Source organism: Mustela erminea, chromosome 7 (assembly GCF_009829155.1).
Source record: "Mustela erminea isolate mMusErm1 chromosome 7, mMusErm1.Pri, whole genome shotgun sequence".
Taxonomy (NCBI): Eukaryota; Metazoa; Chordata; class Mammalia; order Carnivora; family Mustelidae; genus Mustela; species Mustela erminea.
The window spans coordinates 79,317,401-79,332,458 of NC_045620.1; the positions used below are offsets into that span (position 1 = coordinate 79,317,401).

Sequence of the window (15,058 nt, forward strand, 5' to 3'; positions counted from 1 at the left end):
AGGAGAGCTACCTTTATGGGCATTTTCTAATCTCGTGAATCCACCCTGCCACACACCCAACTTGTTCACAGATAAACTCACCACAAAGCTTGGTTTCATTCATTTGAAACCCTACTTATTTTCTCCTGTACCATAGTTCAGTTGGACCAAAGTGTCTGCTCTTGTTACTGCCCAAACTACAACTGATGAACAAAAAGAGGGCTTGAATTTCATGAGTCTGAGATTTTCACCTTTCTTAAATGTATACTAAAGACCTCCTTAGTCAATATTTTCACAGACAGTTGTAATTAATCCAGGTTTTACTTAAGCTAACAAATGACTCTCCTTCACAATAAGTAGTGCAAAGCTGATTCACGAATTTGCTAATGTCCTCCAGGTTGCTGACGGAGCCCACAGCTGCACCATTAAGGGGTTTGGTATAATAAGAAATGTATTTGGGTTCCTGGTACCAAGCTCCTAAATCCCTTTCCTGAGTGATAGGAGTGATAGGAGTATCTTTTGTCACTCCCAAGGAGACCCTCTGGAGCACACCTAAGATTATGCTAATGAGGTGATTTAGGGAGATAGCCTAAGTCCCTAGACAACCTAGACAGCCTCAGGGAGAGGCTGGTCACTGGAGACCCAGTGATAGAGGGTTGCACCCCCCCCTTCCCCCGGCTCCCCACCAAAAAGGGCAAGGAGGGCTGGAAATTAAAGCTCTATACAAACTCTCAAACAATCAGATTTGATTAGCTTTCAGATTGGTTGAAGCATCCACATATCTGGAGGGGGTGCACCCCAGTTCCATGGGGAAAGAACTTCTCCTCATGTACCCCTTCATCTGGCTAGTCTTCTGTATGCTTTAAAATATCCCTTCCACTGGTAAACGTAAGTAACTGTTTCTCAGAGTTTGTCTGCAAGCCTCTTTAGTGAATTCTTCCAGTGTAGGTGCCATGGGAACCTTTGATTTATAGCCAGCTGCTTAGAAGCACAGGTAAAAATCCGGCCTTGTGATTTGGGTGTGAAGGGGCTGGGGGTGGGGACAGTCTCACGGGACTGAGCCCTCACCCTGGGGGATCTGATGCTGTCTCCAGGGTAGACAGTGTCAGGGCTGTAAGCACTCAGGGTCTGCTCAGAACTGGAGAACTGCTTGGCATGGGTGTCTCCATGCACGGGACGGGGAAATCATGACAAACCATCAGACTCCCCTCTCTACTTTTTTTTTTTTTTAAGGAGGTTTTTTTTTTTTTTTAAGATTTTATTTATGTATTTGACAGACAGAGATCACAAGTAGGCAGAGAGGCAGGCAGAGAGAGAGGAGGAAGCAAGTTCTACTGAGCAGAGAGCCCAATGCGGGGCTCGATCCCAGGACCCTGAGATCATGACCTGAGCTGAAGACAGAGGTTCAACCCACTGAGCCACTCAGGTGCCCCTCTACTTTTTAAAGCAAAAGTGAAAACATCAACACTTCTAAGGGTGCCAGGGACAAAAGGGATCAGGATACTAGGGGTGGGAGGTAGTTGCAGGGTTAAGTAAGGTGTCTAGGAGAGGTTTCGTGGAGAAAGTAAGCTCTGAAAAATGACTTGGAGATGAGGGAGTTGAGGGTATTAAGATGCAGGCCATCCTTGCGATGTATGTAGGGTAAAATCAGGGGGCATTGTGGCTGGAACACAATGATGAAGGGAAGGACAAGTAGAAGATAAAGTCAGAACCGTGTGGGCCTTTGTAATAAACTTTCAATGTGACCAGCTTGGACGGACGGGTTTGGTTACCAATTTAGGAGCAGATCAAATGGAACAGAAACCTGTTACGATGCTACAGGAATCATGGAGGCAAGAGATGAAGATGGCTCAGGCTCAGACCAAGGTGTCACTGGAGATGACGGAGTTATGGCTCCATTCTAAATGCCTTTTCCAGGTAGAGCCGACAGTATTTTCTCACAGATCAGATGTGCTAAGAGAAAGAGAGAAGGCAAGAATAATTATAAGGTTTCTGACCTAAGCATTGGAAAGTTGCAGTTGATACCCACTGCGACTGGAAAAATCATGAATAGAGCGACTAGTGTGGAAAGAGGAGGAGGAGGAATCCCTTTCCACATATGCTGGGTTCAAGGCATCTGTAGGATATGCAAGTGTAGAGGAGAGGTCTTATGTGCAATTGGATATAAGAGTTAAACGGTTCAGAGAAAGAGGCCCAGGCTAGAGAGATTAAAATAAGGAACAGTGTGGTTTCCATTTTTTTTTTTTTTCTTCGAACCACTCTTAACAGTTTGGAAAATTTATGTCTATAATTAGGACTTCAAGACCCCAATTTCTTTATGCTAAGGTATTTGGAGAAGAAAGGGGTGGGAGGAGCAGAAGGAAGGGAGGAAGGTAGATTGATTGATCATTGGGAGATTTACAAACGGAGAGTGTTTATTTCCCTAGACTCAACGTGCTTCAGATACAGGGCAAACTCCTAGGCAGTTTAAGTCAAATCCCAAAAACCCTTAATCCTATTTTCCCACAGAGACACATCTTTCAATGTTTCTAAGTCATTCCCAGTAGATTTTCCATTAGAAATGGTTTATAACATTTTAACTTGAAGTTTATCAGCCTCCAACCTTTCAAATAATTAAATATTTAAATACTCAGGGAAATCTGTGTTTGTGAAGCAAGCATTGTTTTGCAACGCAAATCATCATCCTTAATTTCTCTGCTGGTAAAGTAAGAGTTACAGGGATTGGTTTTGCTCCTGGTGCGTGAAAAACAGAATACCTTCCCCCATTTTCTGGGCTCTGGGGTGGCCCCTCCATGTCAGAAGACACCTTCCACAGGAAAATGACAAGACCAGAAAGGGAAGAGGAAGAAAGAGAGAAGACGAAGGACCCCACCTTAATGGCATTGGGTACGTTTTCCAAGCTGACTACTGGCCCTCTGCTTTACCATCAAGGGCTCGGTGAAGGCAGAACAAGCCTAGGGGCTTCTGGGCAGGTCGGCAGCCTCAGCAACGCCTGCATAAGGCAGGCCCAGCTCACAGGTGAGTCTCTGCGGCAGATGAGGCTCTCACCGCCTGACCCGAGAGAAGCATGGAAGGCAGCCCCCTGCCCTGGACCCCCAGTACCCCTCCCTACAGGAAACCGTGGGGGTGTTTATATTTGCCAGAAGAAGAATTCATCCAAGGGGCTGTATCTGCATCCACCTTTTCCCCTCCACTAAGACCCTCTTCATTTACTAACAAAGGAAGAGAGAGAACTTTCTTCCCCTCAGATTTAGTTTTGCGGACTTAAATATACGCCCAAGAGCCAAGCGTGGACAATGAAGAAAAAGAAAAGGGAGAGAGCAGGGAACTTCAGTACGAGGATTCAACGGAGCCTTGTCTCCTGGGCTGTCTTCATCTGCATTAAATTGGTCATGACCTTCCAGGTGTCTTTAAGGTTGAAGTGTTTGCTGGACCATTTCGAGCTGAGCCGCGGGTCCACGTGACCCTCCTGACATCAAGAGGCAGGCTTTTAAAAGAACAGAGGCACCTTGTCAGGGCCCCGGGTCACTAATAGCCTGCCTTGAGCCCTCCATAGGTCATGTTCGGCTTCCTCATCCAACACAAAGGGACTGGCGAGGGAGCTGGGGAGGGGCGGGGGGATAATTATCATTCTGGTGTTTTTTTCCTCAGGCCCCGAGTTATGCTCCATGTCACTGTGTTAATGTGCCTGCAACCAGGGAGACACATAATGCTCCTCTCAGCCCTGTTTATTAGCAAGATCCATTTGCAAAAGGCCCTTCTTTTGTGCCACAATATGAATGTGCTTTGATGGCAAATAATTACGGGCAGTCCTTTTGACATGAAGATCCACAGGCTGCCCTAGTTAAGCCAGTAATTAGCCTGTCCTCCTTTTTTTTTTTTTTATATTATTATTGAGAAACTACAAATTATCCTCATATGTGCACCGGCCATTGCTTTTTCTCCTTTCTATTCTCCCACTCTCCCCTGCTCGCTCGCTCTCGCTCCTTTCTCTCTCCCTCTCCCTCGTCTCCCTCAGCACTTTGGATAAGCGGAATGCAGCTGCACAAAAGCAAGATAAAGCTAGACCATCAAGATGATGAACAATCTGGATGAAGAGCCTTCGAGATGAACACAAAAGCAGGAGAAGTGCAGTCGATGTGGGCCTGGACAGCTGAAGGATGCTGTGGTCTAAGGATGAATAGCCCTCATTTGTGAATATACAGATTTTCCACAATGAATAAAAACTGAGTGGAGGTCACAATAAATAAACTTTTTCCCCCCTTCCTCTCCAATAATAATTCAGGTTCCCGGCACCAAACAGCTGTAAATTGAAGGTTGTGCTTAGTTTTCCCAACTCTCAAAGGGGATAATTAAGCTAAGATCACATTGTTTGATATATTAGTGTAATGATGAGCTACTATATTCTACTTGTTTCGAGTTATTTTAGTTTTTCTTTCCCCTTATCTTTTTTTTTTTTTCAAACTACATTTCAAATACATTTAAAATGTAAGAACAGCAGTTCTGAAACAGAGTTTGCCCTCTGTTTGGATCTACTTAAAATGTATTCATATAACATTTAATTAAAGCGGCAACATCCCCCTTTAGAAAACGTGTGGAGGTAGAAATATCTATATTATCTGACTAGTTCTGACATAATCTTGCCAAAAGGCTGACTCCTTTTCCTTATTGGTGCAAGATAATTAGACCATCATTAACCTCCTGAAGCATCACTGTCAGTATTTCTTGGTGTTATAAAATCAGCATTTGGGAAGATTTTCATAATTTTGCTTAAGATCACCAAGAAGGCAAAGATCAGTTCTGAAACACGCTCAGCTTAGAAGATTTCTGAAAACCAGAATCTGCAAGCCTACACTTTATAAAGCGTCTCAGCCCACAGGAAATGCTACCAATGGTCTCCCTCTGTTCTTCAAAACACCAGCTCCTATTGGTGAAGTCTCAGCAATAAAAAGGCCCAAACAGTTATCCAACTCTTTGGTGTTTGGTTAACTTAGGTTAGGTTGTCAGTTTCTTCCAATAATTTTCGATCTGAAAACATACTGGAAAATCAGACTATCTGTATCAAATAAAAAAGAATCAGTCCATTTTTAGAAACCTTTTTTCTCTTTTGGTGGAGTGGTAACCATAAAATAGTCTTGACTTCAAAAGCAGCCATTTATTACCAAATGTTCGGTGGATTTTGTTGTTCATTTGATTGGTGAGTTGACTGGCCATTTTTCCTACAACCTTCTCTATTCTCCCCAGTTAGTCCCAACCCAGAATGGGTTCTACCATATCCACATTTAGGAAAATGTCCATATTTGAACCAGGTATGGAAAACTATTTACGAGCAGGAACAACCTGAGTCCACAGTGATCTCAGCCCCATGCAAGTAAAGGAACTTCTTAATGGTCCTAACCCTGGAGACCTCCAGCTCAAGGACAGCCCATCCACTGCATGACAGGGCACCATCCTTCCCCAGTCCTCTCAGAGGAGCACGAGAGAAAGGGAATAGTTAAATGCACTTTGTGTGCAACAGGAAAAAGCAGAGGCAAGAGAAAAAAAGACTGGAGCAATCCAAACACAAGAGTTCGGGCCCACTCGCAGCAGGTACCAGAGAAAGAATCCTCAGACTCACAAAGTTTGTTTTTTGTTTTTTTGCTTTGCTGTAACAGTAAACCAGCCAGAGACAAAGAAAAATCAAGCTGTGGGCCTCAAACAAAGGCAATTATTGCTACCTCTATTTGCTGCCATCTTGGGGCTGTTTTTTAAAGGACCAGCACATCCATTTGGAAAGGTTATACAGATTTAGTTTAGCTTAGTTTAGGAGTTCACCTGGGTCAAATGTGAAATAGCTTAATAAACTTTTAAGTGCTGCGAGCAGAACAGGTCTGGTACAATGTGCAGGCCCATCTAAAAATTCAGCTAATTAGCATTTCTCTCACCTTTCTCCTTAAGACTTATTAATTCTGCCTACAATTTGTTGAATGCCTGCTACATCCTTGGCACTTTCCTAGCTGTAGAACCTTACAGAGAAACAAACCACGTCACATTCCTGCTTTCACAGAACTTACATTTCCGTGGGAGGAGATGGAGAGCGAACAAATAAACAATACAACAAATAAAATACAGCATACCAGGAAGTGGTAAGTGGTACAAAGAAGAAGGGGGTCAGAGGATATGGAGGAAGGGATGGACTTTGCACAGGATGGTCAGGGTAAAGGCCTACCTACAAAAGTGACATTGACCTGAACAAAGTAAAAGAAGGAGTCATGAAGAAGCCATGCAGCTTTTGGGGTAGAGTTTCCCAGGTTAAAATAAACCCTCAGTCAAAAGCCCTGAGGCAAAAATATATTTGGCATGTGCCCCCACCAGCAAGAAAGGGGATGGGAATGAGGTCAGAGAAGGGACAGAGGGTGAGATCATGCAGAGCATCTCACCACAAAGCTGAAAAAACCATGGTAGTATACTGGCTCTGGACTTCGAGCTAATACGCTTCTATAATACAGTTTACCTATATGAGGTACTGAAAGGAATATTCTTAGGTGACTGGTTGACTCACTGTGGTTTCATGTTACGAAATATTAGGTGTTGATTAGCAAAAATATGGTGCAATTAAAAATGCCTATTGCAAACACAACTCTCTTCCCTCCAAAAAAAAGAAAAAAAAAATAGGCAAAAGATGGGAACAGATACTTCACCAAAGAAGATATATGGATGGAAAAAAAAAACACATGAAAAGTTGCTCAACATCATTAGTCATTAAGGAAATGCATATTAAAACTATGAGATAACACCACATAGCTATTAGAGTTGCTTCAATTAAAAAAGGAAATGATAATACAAAATCCTGACAAAGATATGGAGCCACTGGAACTTTTAGATATTTCTGGCAGGAATGCAAAATGGTAAAACCACTCTGAAGTATAATTTGATACTTTTTTATAAAGTTCAATATACACTTACCATATGACCCAGCAATTCCTCCCTTGAGGGAATCCCACACCTGTGTCTTCACATATGGACACACACAAACCTGTGAACAAACATTGAGAGCACTTTCATTTACAGTCACTAAAAGCCGGAAACCGAATGTCCATAATACGGTGAATGGATAAATAAATCATGGCATATTCACACTCTGGAATATTCAACAATAAAAAGGAATGATAAGAAACAATATGGATGAGATGCCAAAGTATTTTGCTAGGTGACAGGAGCCAGAAAAGACACACACTGCGTGATTCTGTTTATAGGGCATTCTCAAAAGGGCAAAATTATAAGATCAGTAATCAGACTGGAGGCTCCCAAGGGCTGGTAAATCAGAGGAGATAAATTGGCTACAAAGAGGCACAAGAAAACTTTTTGTGACAATGGAAATATTCTCTCTTAATTGTAATGAAGGTTACACACTGTGTATGTTTGTTAAGATTCACAGAATAGACACCTAAAAGGGGTGAATTTTATTACATGTAAATTATATCTCCCAAAATCCCTGCTGCAATCGTGACACATTTTCAGGTAAGTACAGTAATCTGAAGATGATAGATTTTAGACGAAGCATGAAAGACTATGGACTCCAGGAATCAAACTGAGGGTTTTAGAGAGGAGGGGGGTGCGGGGATGGGTGAGCCTGGTGGTGGGTATTAAGGAGGGCACAGATTGCGTGGAGCACTGGGTGTTATACACAAATAATGAATCACAGAATACTACATCAAAAACTAATGACGTACTGTATGATGACTATCATAACATAATAAACAATTATAAAAATATTAATTTTAGTGCTCTCTATCTTCCCTACTAAAGGCACAATTAATTTGTTAAGTAAGCTATCCTTACTGATAGTCAAATCTCAATGTCATATGGGAAAACAGTATTCGCCTGGGGCTGTGGGCAGAGAAAAAACCAAGATTCAGGCCCTGTGAGCAGGACCGTATATGTCAAAAGCAGCTCTAACACCATCTCTCCCACTTTGCAAATGGAGACATCTGGGTCTTCTGTCACACTTGGGCAAGGCAGGGCTCTCCCCCCGCCCACCACTACAGTTCCTGGGACAGTCTAGTGAGCTTGCAAAACAACACAATCTCTTTGCTCTGGTTTCTCCTCACTCACCCAACAAATCAAAGAGCCAGAATCAATCCAGATACTTATTAAGCGCCTAATACTTGCAACACACTTGAACAGATACACAAATGTGGTGCTTGCTCTTAGAAGAACAAAATTCAATTAGGTAGGGGGAAATATATATATGAAAAGAAATTAAAAATGTAAAACAGTATACAGAAAGTATCACTTAATTGGCACAGGCAATTACTATTATTCAAAACAGAAGTCTTGCACCCACGAAAATAACACTTATTATCATCATTCATTGAAGAAAGCCTATTGCCCGCCAAGCCCTTTACATGGATCATCCCACTTAATTTTCAGAACGATTCTGAGATTTCAGTTTTATTTTTTAAAAGATTTTATTTATTTGAGAGAGACAGAAAGCAGGAGCTGGGTGGTGGGGTTGGGGGGTGGGAGCAGCAGACAGAGGGAGAAGCAGACTCCGCACTGCACAGGGAACCCACTCTGGGGCTCCATCCCAGGACCTTGAGATCATGACCTGACCTGAAGGCAGAAGCTTAAGTGACTGAATCAGCCAGGTGCCCAGAGATTCATCTTTAACCCATTTACAAATGAGGAACTGGAACCTCAGAGGGTTTGAGTAACTTGTTTGTGGCCCCTCTGCCATGGATTAGCCAGGATGTGAACTCGGGTCTTTCTAACTGATTGCAATGCCTGTGAGCTTTCCATTATCCTCAGCTGAGTTAGTTGAGAAATAGTCATGAAAGTGGTTGAATTTCAGCTAAACTTTATAGGGTATAGAATTCTATATAGGCAGCAATGAGATCAAGGGTGATGGGAAAATCCAAGAATTGTTCAGAGGCAAATGAAAGCAACAGAGGTACAATGTCTACTTTGCAAATACTGTTAGATTGCATCCAGTATGGGTGAGCTCTCAAATATTTTATCATAAGTTTGGTGAGTAAACAGCTCCCTCTTTTTTATTTATATCTAGCCTCTAAATCAGGTCAAAACATTTCAAAAGTAGAGACCTCTCTTGCTGAAATGAATTTTCCACGTTAGGAATTTTCTTCGGGGAGGTGGTGGTGGAGATTTCATTCAAGTTGGCTTAGGTGAGTTATTCCCTACTATGAACCTCCCAGCTAGCTTTAAGAAGACGGAGAAATGCAATAAGACCCACCACAAACCACAAATAAAAATACTCACACTCTTTTATCCCTGAGTTATAGCTTTAAGATTAGACATTTAAAATCAGGATTATCTAATGCAACCTAGGCCTTTTTTTTAAAGGGTCACACTTCTTATTTTTGCACAAACAGAAGGGCCTTTTTCTATACACGCACCCTCCCCTCCCCCATTCAGGCTTCTGATGCTCAGACAGCATTGGGATAAGCAGTGAAAACTTTGAAGTGGTCATGTACTGCATCCCAGTGAGAAATAATTAGAAAAATGGGCACTCTTTTAGAGTCATCTTTTTTTTTTTTTTTAAATAAATGGTCAGATAGTAAATCTTTTCAGTTTTGTGGGCCATAAGGTCTCTGTCGCAACTGCTCAACTCTGGGTTGAGTAAGGGTAGATGATACTTCAATGGAAGGGTATGGCTGTGTTCCAGGAACTTTATTTACAAAAGTAGGGATCTTCCTGCTCTAGGACGGCAGTGGTAGTCTTGCTGCTGACTTGTTATACAGGTCAATAGACAGGACCTCAGGAATTGTGAACTGCAACCCACAAAAAATGTTGCCCAGCACTGCAGCTCACAGACCGGGCATGCTGCCTACTCAATTCTTATCCACTATGTCCTCCATTCCAAATTTGGTCTTTTTACTTGTCCAGCACTGAAACTGCTCATGGATTTCCATTAGCAGTTGTGGCAAAGGCAGCGGATTTATTAACTCTTTTTCTTCACTCAATATCCTCATTTATAACAAGGTGTTTTCTGGAGAACACAGAGCAAGATCAATAACCAGAATGGGGAGATGCACAGCGTTAGTTCCTCAGTTCTCTTTATTCCCCCACTTCATTTATGATAGTTTCCTCTCTCTCTCCTTCTCTCCCTCTCTCTCCCTCTCCCTCTCTCCTTCTCCACACTTGGATTTTCATTTAGCTCTGATCCAAAACAAAGTACATTTTGTTGACTCCGCATTAAATACATGGCTCAGTTGATTATGGTCAGGTTAAGGCAGAATTACTTTCAATTTATCACAAAGAGGCAGGAAAGCAAGACTTAAATCTACAAAGAAGTCTGTCTTCTTCTCCATTCAAACCCCAAGACTCACCAAAGACATCGTCAATCAGCAAGTGATTTTAAAATTCTCTTAAAAATGTTTTACTAGTTCACTTACTTGGCATTTTTATCGCTTTGTATATCTGTAAAGTAGTGATATAATTAGTAAAGCTATTAATGTTTCTTATGCTTAGTATTACAAATGCTATAAATCTAGCTTATAGCAAAATAAATAATGATGATAACACTGTCAAGCATCTGTATAATTGCTGGATGGCTTTGTGTAAACCAAGGTATTAGCACTGTGAAACAGCTTACTCTGGGACCCTCAGCCACCCTCCCTTTGAACCATTCAAGGAACCCAGAAGCACCATGGAGTAAGAACTCCACGATTCCCCTCACATTTCGTAGCACAAGATAGCCCCAGCCTTCTGACTGGGCCTTGATATGCGGCTTCAAGCCCAAAAGAGGTTCCTTTCATTAGGGCAGAGTAAACATATAAGATTCTAACTGTTCTACTATGAAACTAAGGTGTTGGAAGCCCCCTGAACTCCCCATTATGAATATCTGCACAACTTGCTGGGCTCTTAAAATTTTCTACTCCACAAAAGGAGGGATGTTCTAACCAACAGAGAACCCTACTTCTGAGCAGGGTTTCCCTAAACAAAAACCCCGCAAATCTGAGGTCAGAACCCTTTTCTTAAGGTGACAAAAACAACTCCATTCTTCTTGCTATCTGGCTCATACCCCACCACCTACCGACACAGAAGAGGGAACCTTATCTACAGCTTCTTTCTCACATTCCTGTTTTCAGTACGCAGAAAGGATTAAAATGAACAGCCCTGCACACGGGTCCTGAGTAATGGGCCTTCAAAAACCAAAGTATTAGACAAATATATCAGCTATGAGATAGAATACCAAGGGCTAGTTCCACAGTATCAGCATTTTCAACTTTCATTCTAAAGTGACTGGATGATAAGAGGGCACAATTCGTATTTTGAATTCAGGGCGAGAAGATCTTTTTAATAAAACTGTTTTTACGAGGTAGCTATATATCATTTCTTACCAAAATGCAAAACAAAGCCCGGGTCTTTTTTCTCCCTCTCTCAGAAACATCCATAATGATAGATTTCCATTGTATTTTTTCATCCTATGAATGAATTTTTCAAGCCAAACTTTTCTTGCTGCTGCTGTTGTTGATGGCGCCAAAAGGTTTCAGGGAATCTTTCTTTGCTCAGAAAGCGGCCTGCAGACCCAGACAGAGAGGGAAAGGAAGTTGTTTGGGTGAATAATGAGGGCCGAGCCAGAGCCTCCCATGGTGGCAGGCATGAGGCCAGATGAATAGGATAGCACTTTGTGTGTTCAAAAGGCAGTCTCTTTTTCTGTTATCCTTGGCCTGTTGCGCTGGCCCGCTAACCAGTGGACGCACACTATCATTCATTAGCATTTTACGGCACTTTATATCTGCAGTGCCCGTTACAAATCATATTTGTTAACTTCACAATGTTTCTTGCAAGATCGTCACCACCGATTCACAGCAGCCCACGTTCAAGGGGCTGTGAGTGGATGAGCCAGATTAAGAAGAGGGACATTCCTGAGTTTGGGTTGCAATTCTAACCAGGGTGGAAAGAAGGCTTCGGCGGAAGATACGCCCGTGCTCCCGGCCAGCAACTCCACTCTCCATAGTTTCACTGTCTCTCAAATCTATCACCTGAGTTCATTCAAGCCCTTCACAAACCTCATCACCCTCAGACTTGTTACATGTTACTCGATGTTACTTGTTACTTGATGCCAAGGCTCTTGTGTGTTTTGTTTACTTTGGTGGTAGCTTTTCCTTTTATTTTCCCCGATCTGGTCCTTTCCCATTTTGACATGCAGCCAGTTTCTGTCACGAATGGCAAAGAACGCATGTTTACATTTCAGGACCTTATGATTTTACAGGTCAAAACCTCTCTCTGGTTTGGTTTTTCTGGAACCAAGCCTTCTTCTAAAACTCTGTAGATCCTTGTATTAATGCCCCTTTGGTGGCTTTAGTCGCCTTTCCTTTCTTCTAGGACATGTACTATATTGACAATGTGAATGTCAGATTTGGACACTTAACCCTTTGTTTTAAGTCTACCATTGTTCCTCCTGTTCCCAACGATCAAAAGGTAAGGCCCAACAAGCAAAAGGATGATGGTAGCTTCCAGAGCAGAATTAATGTTTGAACAAAACAGAGAGCTGTGGGTGGATCTGTGTCGATTGGACAATCACACTGACTTCAGAAGAGGAGCTGGATTTCTAAAAGCTGTCAGAAACTAACTTCCTGCTTGTCTCAAACTTCTTTCTCAAAGGAGCTGTGGAGATGAAGGACATACCATAGGGAGACAGTCAGATAGAAACCAGCCCCGGAATGCCCTTGCGAATGTCTAACACCCTCATGGAGCTGCCAGACCTCCCAGCAGAGGTACATACAGACACAGCACTCAAAGCTGCCAACCTCATCTAAATGACTGGCCCAGATTCAGGAAGATTCCCTCAGTCACAACATGATCTATTGAATGCCTACTACATGCATTTTCTTTCCACTTTGAAATAATTTGATTCCCAAATTTTATAAAATTGATGTGAATTTTTATATATATATATATATGTATATATATATATATATATATACCTTTCACTCAGATTCCTCAACTATTAACATCTTACATAACCATCACACAATTACTAAAATCAGGAAATTAGCATTGAAACGGTGTTATAATCAAACCTAAAGATTATATCCAAATTTTGCCAAATATCCTATTGAAATCCCCCCCTTTTTTTTTTCCAGCCAGTCTCCCATCTTGGATCATACATTGCATGTTGACAGTTCCTTAATCTGTTGTTTATCTTCTGTGACCCTGATATTTTCAAAAAGGATAGGTCAGTTACTTCTTTACTGTTAATGTCTCCCAATCTGGGTTTGTCTGATGCTTCTGCTTGATTAAATTCAGGTTATAGATTTTTGGCAAGCATATCATAAATGCGGTGTTGTGTCCCTCTCAGTGCATTGTATCAGGAGGCACATGATTTCTACTTAGCCAATTATTATTGGATTGTGAACCTCATTATTAATGATGTTACTCCGACCTCTTGACAAAAGCAGTTTTTGTCAGGTTTCTCCACTATAAAATTACTATTTTTCCCTTTGCAATGTCTATGTATCTTGGGGAGATGGTAAATACTCTGAGATGGTAAAAGTATCTTGTTTTTCATCATACATGCACACACTGACTTTAGCATCTTTTGCATAATTTTATATGCCAGCATTTTGCTAATCACTTTTTATGCCTTATTTGACTTAGTCCTCACATCCAAGACAGATATTACTATTATTTAGTCTCATTTTACCGTTGAGGAATCTGAAGTTCAGAGTAATTAAGCAATATGACCCAAGAAATATAGCTACTAAGTGATAGAGCCAGGGTCTGAACCTAAGTCTGATTCAATTACTCTAGCAAATGAGAGAAGAGGCCTACCAGCACCTAAAATCTCCATTACTTATAGCCTCTGGGCCATCATATTTTGCTACCATGAGTGTACCACTACTGAGAAGCATAAAAATACATAAAAGTAGCCTATTGATGCTACAATTATTGATATTCCAGGCTACAACAGAAAGTGGGGAAGATGTGTAGAGGGAATACAAAAATATTATACTCAATTCAGCTGGGATTGGCACAATATTATTTTTTTCTTCTTTTTAATTTTTTTCTTTTAATTTGAGCATAACCTTTTAGTTGGCACCGTGCAAAGCAAGTTGATAGGAATGGCCAAATACTTTAGAAATTTAACACTTAAATAAACCAAGACCAGTGGATTATGCCATAAATCATAGGTTAACTAGCAGAAAAACTCTAAGAAGGAGTTAGGGATCTCTAATATTAAAACTATGAGACAGATATGTCCTGAGACCCAGATAAAACAAAGTCTTGAGAGAGATCTTAGACATTGAATGTTTAGCAAATATAAAGCCACTGGAAAACTCTCTTTTCATTAAATAATACCAGTTTATATTATCTTTTGAGTTCATAAGTTCTTTGAGGAGAGAGACTATGTCTATCCTGTTTCTCAGTGTATCCCCAAACCTAGCACAATAACTGACTCACAGAGTTCAATAAATATTGAATTGAATGTTCTGGTCAAAGTATCATGTTTCAAAGTGTGTTCTTGGCAGAATGTATGGTGATAATGAGGTTTCTGAAGAAAGTTGGGGAGGTTTGCGTAGTAACTCACCCTGATAAATATATTTCTAAAAATGGATTTCTTGGGCCCAGTACCAATAAACATTTTATCTGGCCTTAATTCTATATGCTGCCATGTAGCTTGTCTTCAAGAGAAAAGAGTTAGCCAGGCTAACACACTCTGTTATTGTTTTGTTTTGGGTACAGTTACTACACTGTTTACAAGCCACAGCACTCACATAGAAACAAGTATCCCCCTTCCTCGAAACATTTTATCATACCCCCCCATCCCATATTAGTCAAATTCCTCCGCTTATAACTTATAGGACCTGACTCAAGTTAGTAAAGATTAAAGAAATTACTGGCCCACATAAATGGTTTCAGACACTGCTAGATACGGAACTCAAATGACGTCACTGAAAAATGTCTGTTTCTCTTGCCATCTCTTAGCTCTGCTTATCTCTGTTCAGCTCAAACTGGCTCTCTTCACACTGTGTCAGAAGAGCTGTTAGCAGCCCCACATGCACACATTTTCAGCCTGGCAAGCCCAGTAGAAAGAACAAGTCTTCCCTCTAGCTCCAGCAAGAGAGTTTCA

General features: G+C 41.3%; 1 long non-coding RNA gene across 1 annotated transcript; it reads right to left on the reverse strand.

Annotated features, from left to right (window-relative positions):
• Window positions 1–4,970: 4,970 nt before the first annotated feature.
• Window positions 4,971–12,809, reverse strand: LOC116595614. Its single transcript, XR_004287771.1, has 3 exons — window positions 11,322–12,809; window positions 6,925–6,994; window positions 4,971–5,035 (listed from the first exon to the last, which is right to left on the reverse strand). It is a non-coding gene; the product is annotated as an uncharacterized LOC116595614 (long non-coding RNA).
• Between the last annotated feature and the right edge of the window lie 2,249 nt (window positions 12,810–15,058).